The following is a 9,577-nucleotide window of genomic DNA, read 5'->3' as shown; positions in this document are numbered from 1 at the left end:
GATGTGCGCCCCTCCCACCCCATCTCATGTAACTTGGAGAAGTGGGGGCGCCTCCCCTACGGAAGCCGCTCCTCCCGGCTTGGGGGCCAAGTTTCCTAGGGGTGGGGGCGCCCAAACCCATCTAGGGTTTCCCCTGTGGTCGCCGCCCCTCCCCTAGGGAAACCCTAGGGCACATCCTCCTCTCCCCTTTCCCCTATATATGGTGAGGGAGAGAGAGGGCAGCCGCAACCGTTCCCTGGCATAGACCTTCCCCATTCTAACTCCTCCTCCTCCTCCTCCTCCATAGTACTTGGCAAAGCCGTGCCGGAGAATCGCAAGCTCCACCACCACGCCGTCATGCTACCGGAGCTCTCCCTCAAATTCTCCTCTTCCCTTGCTGGATCAAGAAGGAGGAGACGTCCTGTGCTGTACGTGTGTTGAACGTGGAGGCGTCGTCCATTCGACGCTTGGATCGGATCTTCCGCGGTTTGAATCGCCGCGAGTACGACTCTATCAACTGCGTTCTTGTAACACTTCCTCTTAGCGATATTCAAGGGCATGAATATGCACTCCCTCTCTCTCATTGCTAACATCTCCTAGATTGATCTTGGTGACACGTAGGATTTTTTTTGAATTATTACTACGTTCCCCAACAAAAGCATCAGCCACACACATGTCGGTGCATGCGTGCGTCGTCACTAGCTAATCGCCGGTGCCCATACGTGTGTATACATCGTTGAGCTTGGAGGTGGCGGCGTCCACTTAGGTGCTCCCGGACACTAGTGCAACATCGAAGGCATGCAGAAACCACTTAGCATGATGGTGCACGTCCACTCGGGAACATAGAGAGCGAGCAGCGTGCAGCAAAGATGGCTCACTACGTCCTTCTTGCCATTGAAGAGAGCCCAGATGAACATCCCCGTGCACCTATTTCTGCATGCACGCCGCTGGCGTGTCACCGTCCACTTCCTCGTTCAAGAGTGGTAGGGGAATGTTCAGTTGTGCATTGCTAGAGTTCACCTGCTCTACTTGTTTGAGGAAAAGCCAAAAAAAGAGAGAAAGGAGGAGGTGGAAGGTTGATGCTAACACGTGGTCCCCATATGTAATAATGGTCAAAATAAATGGCTTTGAATTTTCTGTCATGTCAACATTGACGGGTGGGTTTCACTTATCATAAATGTGTTTAAATCGTCTAAAACAGTCAATAAATGTTGTTCGTAGTTTTATGCAACAAGATTAGTTGAAATTGGTAGTTTTCTTGTTGATGTTTTAAAAACAGTAGTTCAGTGCAACACCGACTTCAAATATGCTATTTTTTGTAAATACTTCGCAGAATCAAGGGGTTGTGTGCTAATAATATATATAATCCGATGCATCTTCATCGTAAACCACTTGAAGTTTCGATCATCAGCAAGCCAATTGTCAATGGACCAGTGATGCATTTCGCTTAGTAGAGTTAATAAACTACTGACCCTTATATGGATCCTTTGTCGAAAATAATATAAAATCAATTCTTATTTGGCTATATAATATAGAGTTGATAGATACATTCTATCTAATATCTAGAACTTTGTATAGTTTGGGAAGAGGTTTTGTGAGAATCTACTTCAACCGCTGCATATTGCTAGAATAGGTTGAAGTAGACTCTTCTCAGCTGAGTATCTAGATGTTAGATAAATTTTTATATGGCCACATAGAAAGCTATTAATTAGTTGTAGCTGCACTCTACGGGCAGATGGTAGTTGAACCTTTCCTTATTGTCATAGTAGTTGTAGGTCATGTACTTGCCCTTGACGTTCTTTTACGATGCCTTCTGCGCGGGTGATAGGTCCCAAAACTTGTTCCACCATAGGTTGGGTGAGCCACACGGCGCACCTCCGGTGGCGGGGCAGGCGTCGACATTGAACCTCTGGAACGCAGAGGTAAATGGCGCACAGTTCCAGTCGACTTTGATCTTGCCATTGTCGGTCGCCCAGGGAGAGCCATCCTAGATGCTTGCCCGGATTCTCATCGTCCCGTCGGGAACTGGTAGGCCGGCATGCAGCCCGCTAGGTTCTTGAGCACCCGAATGGGTTTTTCATCGACAAGCATCCTACGATCGAGGTGCACGTGATATATATGCTGAGTAGGAACAAAAAGAATAGGGACCCGGTCGATGACTTACACTAGCTGGTGTTGGTTCAAGAGTATCTTGTAGTCATGGATAGCTGCTACTGGGTTGAAACAGAGGTAGAACTTCTGCTCTCTATAGCCCTGGCCGTTGAGGAAGATGTTGGTCTGGAGAGCCGCTGGCTTGCCATCGACGTTGCCCAAGAACTCGAAATCCACCTCGTCGTGGTCACCATACTCGGGTTTTGTCATGAGCTAGCTGTACAAGAATGTATATATATATCTGACTTATGCTTTTCATCAAATCAAAGGAAATGGCTGAGCATATAAGATGTGTCAACACATACATAGAAGGCCGTTACAACTCCGGTAATATACTTGGCAGGTAACTTGATCCTCATGTGGAATAACCCTGAACCATACATCATCTTTGATCTAAATCCAGCTCCTGCACTCGACAAAGATGCAAAGAAACAAATATTTAGTCAATTTAATCAATTGGAGTCCACTTAAATCACATGATTAACATAATCTCCTGATCATCCATGCTTAGGAGAAAGTGTGTTAAGTACTCCCTCCAATTCAATAAAAGTGCCACAACTTTAAATTAAGGTTGGTTCAACTTAAGTTCAAAGCTGCAACATTCATTATGGATCGGATGAAGTATCATATATGATGGAAAAAGAAATGGTGATATGTACCAGAGTTTCTATCCATGGTGAGGGAAACTTGTGTCCCCTGATTGGCTAGGTGATAACCATCAGCACGCCATACCGACACGAAGTTCTCATTGAACACCGTCGCTGGCGCTCCCAGGCTAAGTACGCTGGAGAGGAGAAGGACAAGGAGGAGAGCCCATGGCTGCAAACTAGAAGTCATTGCTAACTCGATTGGCAAGAGATCTATGTGTGCATCTTGTTTAACCAAGTTCTGAGCTCAGTCTGACACTGCTTCAACATATTAGACCACGACTCTTATATAGACTAATTCCATTCAAAATTTAATCAAGTAAAAATAGCCATAAATAAATATCTTTTTAAAACATGCAAATTATTGAACATTAGAAGAATTTAATTGTGAATCACTATAAAGTAATGTATGTATGTATATATGTACACACACACACACACACTCACACACACACACACACATATATATATATATATATATATATACACACACACAGCCAGTCTATTATGCTAATATTAGCAGAATAGTTGTTCTGATAACACTTTCACACTGCATGCTCAATAGAAGCGAACTGCATCCTCTTTACGATGAGCACTGCAATGCTTCACGGGAGAACTGCTTCATTTTCAGGCGGTCCGTCCAAGTTTTCTATGTGGAATCAGGTGTTGCGGGATGACTTAATTTGTTTCTGGATCTCATTTGACCTTTATTCTTTGTAATTCACAGGAAAAACGACTAGAATCTTTGCAAATCGAGCGATTTGGCGGACGAGCTTTCTCTGTTCGTTCGTGTTTGCGTCGGATGCGACTTTTTCGTGCTCGGATGTTGTTTGTTAGTAGGAATTATTTGATTGCGTTCATTTTAATCAGTCCGTTTACTCTACAATTTGTCTAATTTTTAGGAGTTAGTTTCAATTTCTGCAAAATTGATTGTCTAGGCGTGTGAGCTTTGTCCGCTTGTCTGTTTTTGTTGTATTTTTGGATTTTGTGCGCTGATTCGTTTTGAATCTTGTAATTAGTTTCTTGTTTTGGTTTGAATTCAACGTATTGCGTGTGTACTGTTCGTCTTTTTGGTGTGCATTTTTTAAAATAGCTCATGCTGTTCATCGAAGTGGTAGTGGGTTTGATGTATTTTTTGGTGGGTAATTGTTCAAATTTGAGTGGTTGCAGAATGTTTTGGCCACTTATCGAACTGCGAGTGGAATTGGCACCTCTGTTAGTCTCCTACATGTCTGGACCTGTACTACTTTGATTTTATTGTTGCAGTTCTGGCATATGTTTGTAGTGTGTTGCATTTTGTTAAGTAGTGGACTTCAATGTAACTGTATTATAGTGGGAATGACAGCTTAGGAGATAATTCTTTTTCTCAGACTGCATTCTGCATTTCAGAGAACTGCATAGTATGCACTTTCGTACTGCATTAGTAGAATAGTTATGCTGCTATTTCTTGTATTTATGTCAATTCTTCTAAACTCCATACCATGAGAATTCTGTTAAACAACATAGGTTAACTACAAAGTTTTCGACCATTGGCATTGCATTTTTATTGTTCAAAGTATTGCATTTTTTTATATAAGGACCGTACTGTGTGTATGAGAGAACTGCATTTCTGTCAGCAACAACTTGTCTAAAAAGGGTGATAAAATGATGCAGATGAGGTTGCATACTTTAAGTAGGCACCGTCCAAGCCTTCTGATCGACATAATTTTAAAAGCATACAACATAAGCAAAGCATTAGAATATCCCACCAATGGCTTTAGCTTTTATCCTAGAAAACCTACAGTGAAAATATGGTAAATTTGAGGGAGTCTACTTCTTTATAGAAAAATGCCATGGCCACTTGTCCAGCCTCAAAGTCGTTCTGGGAGACAAAATCATTCTAGCTAGTAGTTATGTTGATGCAGTCTTCAGAGTCAATGTGGTAGTCAGCTTGCATGTCTGCATACCCATTCTTGTGTTGTGTCTCCAAGGTAACCTTCCATGAACTCGGAGCAGGAAATTTTATTATGGATGACAGTTTCTGCATTTTGGCATGGATGGAAAACGAATTTTTAAGTAAACAACAAATGTTTTTCTTTTATATTTAGGATGATTTGTTTATGTCGACTTAAATATGTACATATATACGACTACTATTTAATAAAGTAGTTGCAATGTATGAACAAATTTATATATGGAATTGACGTGTAGTTTTAGTAGGATATTATTATACTGTAATATGTTTGTTCTGCAAGGTCATTTAGAGTGTACTTCGCTAACATGTTAAGAGAACTGCAACACTGATCTATTGAACCTCTTTTCTTGTTCATGTGTTGGGGTTCTGATCTAACTAGTGTCGATACCTGGTGTGGTACTGAAGAAAAATAGGTGGAACTATGTAGTCTTAATAGCTAACAAATCTGAACAACAATACAAATTCTGTTTGTATTTGTTGATACTACTGAAAAAATTGATGAAAATATACATTCAGATGTGGATTTGCAGCCTAGATTGTGTCAAAAATTATGAGGGAAAAACATACCCAACTTCCCTGCAGGTCTGCGGGTGTGAGGTGATAAAGAAATGGTGCCCGAAAGCCCCTGTTGGGTATCATCAGGCACCCGAGCATGTTGCGCCACTTGGTGTTGGTGAGCTCTAGACCCTCTACGTACACGCATGTGTCCGCTACCGGCGCCATCCTTGCCAAACACCCGCACTTACAATCCATGGTGGGTTCAGTGGAATTTCAGGGAACAACTAGGGATGGGAGGAACCCTAAATCTAAGATTTGAAGAAAAAGAGGAACGGGGGGAGGAGTTGTGTTAGTCTGGAGCATGAATGGATTGGTTTTTATGCATCCAATTGAGCAACGGAAGTAATAAATGTTGTGGTTGGTGTTAGGTGTTGGATTGATTCTGATTCAGTGTACGCAAATGCATTTGAGAAGCAACATCAGTGCTTACTTGAATATAGCGAACTGCATTGTCGTGTCACAACGAACTACAGAACGCGTGGTTGGGCCTGTGTTTGGGGAGTGGCATGTGGGATTTTTTTTAATTTTCAGTGGCCTCTCTTTTGCGTGTTGGGCCTGTGTTTGGGGAGTGAAGACGTATTCGGCTCAAGTCGGCCTGTCAGCATGGCTGGTTCCCGGCGCGCTGTGTGTGCGCCCTAATATTTAGTCCCACCTCGCCCGCGGAGAGCACACACGACCTGTTTATAAGCCCTGGTGAGGCATCCGTATCGAACTCCTCTGTTACTTATTTGGGCGCTTATACACGGTGCTCACTACTCTATCCCTCTGACCTGTGGGCCCATGTGTGCCCGACCCCATGCATCGTCGCTCAGAACGGACTCGCCTACTGTGGGCGTAGACTTACTACGAGACTGGCTGGGGCCTGGTTTCAGCTGGGTGGTCAATTTTTTTCTTTGTGTTTTTTCGCCTTGTATATTTTCTAATGTACGTGCATGCACTTCTTAGTAAATCATTTGTACACTGCATTGATACTGTCTCTGTACTGCATGTTCACATATTCCGCACTACATATACATGTGCATTTTTGTGCACTGCATGCTGGTCGCATTTTTCTTTTTGTGTTTTTTCCTCTTACGTATTCTTTTTCTAGTGTACGGTGTGCACTGCTTTGTTGGGTATGTGTGAACTGCATTTGTCAGAGTGCTATACTGTAGGTGTATTTTTTTTGTCTTGCTAAATTTTCAAATGTAGGGGCATGCACTGCTTAGTAAATCATTTGTGCACTGCATTGATTATGTCTGTGTACTGCATGTTCACATATTTCACACTACATATAGATGTCACATTTTCTTTTCGTGTTTTTACTCTTATGTATTCTTTTTTCTAGTGTACGGTGTGCACTGCTTTGTTGGGTATGTGTGCACATCATTCGTCAGAGTGCTGTACTACATGTGTACACATTTTTGCAATGCATGAATCCTATTTGTGCACTGCTGATACATCTCGGTCATATCTATAATTTTTGATTGTTCCATGCCAATATTATTCAACTTTCATATACTTTTGACAACTTTTTTTACTATTTTTGGGACTAACATATTGATCCAGTGCCCAATGCCAGTTCCTGTTTGTTCCATGTTTTATGTTTCGTAGAAACCCCATATCAAACAGAGTCCAAATGGGATAAAAACGGACGGAGAATATTTTTAGAATATTTATGATTTTTTGGAAGAAAAATCAACGCGAGACGGTGCCCGAGGGGGCCACGAGGCAGGGGGCGCACCCCAGGGGGCAGGCACGCCCCTGACCCTCGTGGGCACCCCTTAAGGCGGTTACTGCTCTTCTTTGGCCGCAAGAAAGCTAATTTTCGGAGAAAAATCTTGGCGAAGGTTTCAATCCAATTGGAGTTACGGATCTCTGGATATAAAAGAAACGGTGAAAGGGCAGAATCAGGGAACGCAGAAACAAAGAGAGACAGAGAGACAGATCCAATCTCGGAGGGGCTCTCGCACCTCCCACGCCATGGAGACCATGGACCAGAGGAGAAACCCTTCTCCCATCTAGGGAGAAGGTCAAGGAAGAAGAAGAACAAGGAGGGCTCTCTCCCCCTCGCTTTCGGTGGCGCCAGAATGCCGCCGGGGGCCATCATCATCACCGCGATCTACACCAACACCTCCATCATCTTCACCAACATATCCATCACTTTCCCCCATCTATATTCAGCAGCCCACTCTCCCACAACCCGTTGTACCCTCTACTTGAACATGGTGCTCTATGCTTCATATTATTATCCAATGATGTGTTGCTATCCTATGATGTCTGAGTAGATTTTCGTTGTGGTATCGGTAATTGGTGAATTGCTATGATTGGTTTAATTTGGTTGTGGTTATGTTGCTGTCCTATTGTTCCCTCCGTGTCGCACAAGCATGAGGGATTCCCGCTGTAGGTTATTGCAATACTTTCATGATTCGCTTATAATGGGTTGCTTGAGTGACAGAAGCATAAACCCGAGTAAGGGGGTTGTGGCGTATGGGATAAAGGGGACTTGATGCTTTAATGCTATGGTTGGGTTTTACCTTAATGATCTTTAATAGTTGCGGATGCTTGCTAGAGTTCCAATCATAATTGCATATGATCCAAGAGGAGAAAGTATGTTAGCTTATGCCTCTCCCACATAAAATTTGCTATCGGTCTAGTAAAGTAGTCAATTGCTTAGGGATAATTTCACAACTCCTACCACCACTTTTCCACAGTCGCTATATTTACTTTATTGCTTCTTTATCTAAACACCCCTTAATTTATATTTACATACTCTTTATTATCTTGCAAACCTATCCAACAACACCTACAAAGTCCTTCTAGTTTCATACTTGTTCTAGGTAAAGCGAACGTCAAGCGTGCGTAGAGTTGTATCAGTGGTCGATAGAACTTGAGGGAATATTTGTTCTACCTTTAGCTCCTCGTTGGGTTCGACACTCTTACTTATCGAAAGAGGCCACAATTGATCCCCTATACTTGTGGGTTATCAAGACCTTTTTCTGGCGCCGTTGCCGGGGAGTCATAGCGTGGGGTGAATATTCTCGTGTGTGCTTGTTTGCTTTATCACTAAGTAATTTTTATTTGCTTTTCTAAGTTGTTCTCTATCTTTAGTTATGGATATGGAACACGAATTACCAAAAAAATAGTTGTACCTACTACACCAATGGTTGAAGAACCACTCAAAATCTATCACACTCCTGAAGCTTTTTACTTGGATCATCTTCAATCCCTTTGTGCTCGTGCTGAAACCCCAACTAGCTTAGTTGAGGGCAAATCTTTAGATGAGCATGCTTGTTATGTGCGACACCATATATCTAAAAAAGGGAGACTATTACTGGATCAAATTCATTGTTTGCAATGCTATGCTTGGAATTTATGTGAAATATATGATGTTACTTGTTGTTCTAAAAACCCTAAGAAACACCTTCCTTACCAATGTGAGTTTATTGATAATGGAATCGTATCTTCGTATGCTAAGCGTGTTTATAATTACTATGATGTTCAACAAACTGAAGAATTTGTTGTTTTTAAGGGTGCTTATGAAATTGCTTCTTTGATTGAAACGTATGATGCTACTCTTTACAAATCTGAAATTTTTGCCATACTTAAATATTGTTATGATAATTATGCTTCTAATGCCTATGTTAAACCATATATTGAGGACTCCTCCGCTGTCCAAGAAGAGACTAATATTTTGTAGGAGTCTATGGAAGAAGAAATTGATGAAACTATGAGCTCATTGGATGACAAAGATGATGAGGAGAGCGAAGAACAAAAGGAGGAAGAGCGGACTAGCTACCCGTGCCCGCCTTCTAATGAGAGTAACTCTTCAACTCATACATTGTTTAGTTTTCCTTCGTGCTTACCGAAGGATGATTGCTATGATGATTGTTATGACACTACTGGAATCAGCTACTTTGCCATCTGCCAGCTCTTTGCCGTCAGCTAGCAGACGGCAAAGAAGCTCTTTGCCATCAGCTACCCGAAAGCAGACGGCAAAGAACTGGCTGATGGCAAAGAAAGCCTTTTCCATCAGCCTGTTCTTTGCCGTCCGCTAGCTGACGGCAAAGAATCTTTGCCGTCCGCTAGCAGACGGCAAAGAGGGAGGGGGCCCCACTGAGGAGCTGGTTAAAAAATACTTAACGTCCCCCCGCTTTGCCGTCCGCAGCAGACGGCAAATATGAACAAAAGCGGACGGCAAAGGAGGGCGGATGGCAAAGGCTACCCTAACTAACCTAACTAACGGCCGAGCCCCCTCCCCCGCCCGTTACTCATCTCTTCTCCCTCGACCTCCTTTGCCCCCGCCCCC

General features: G+C 42.7%; 1 pseudogene; it reads right to left on the bottom strand.

Moving 5' to 3' along the window:
* Window positions 1-1,687: 1,687 nt before the first annotated feature.
* Window positions 1,688-2,967, bottom strand: LOC119281033 (annotated as a pseudogene).
* Between the last annotated feature and the right edge of the window lie 6,610 nt (window positions 2,968-9,577).

Source organism: Triticum dicoccoides, chromosome 3B (genome assembly GCF_002162155.2).
Source record: "Triticum dicoccoides isolate Atlit2015 ecotype Zavitan chromosome 3B, WEW_v2.0, whole genome shotgun sequence".
NCBI classification, from domain to species: Eukaryota; Viridiplantae; Streptophyta; class Magnoliopsida; order Poales; family Poaceae; genus Triticum; species Triticum dicoccoides.
This window is presented reverse-complemented; position numbering and strand designations above follow the sequence as displayed.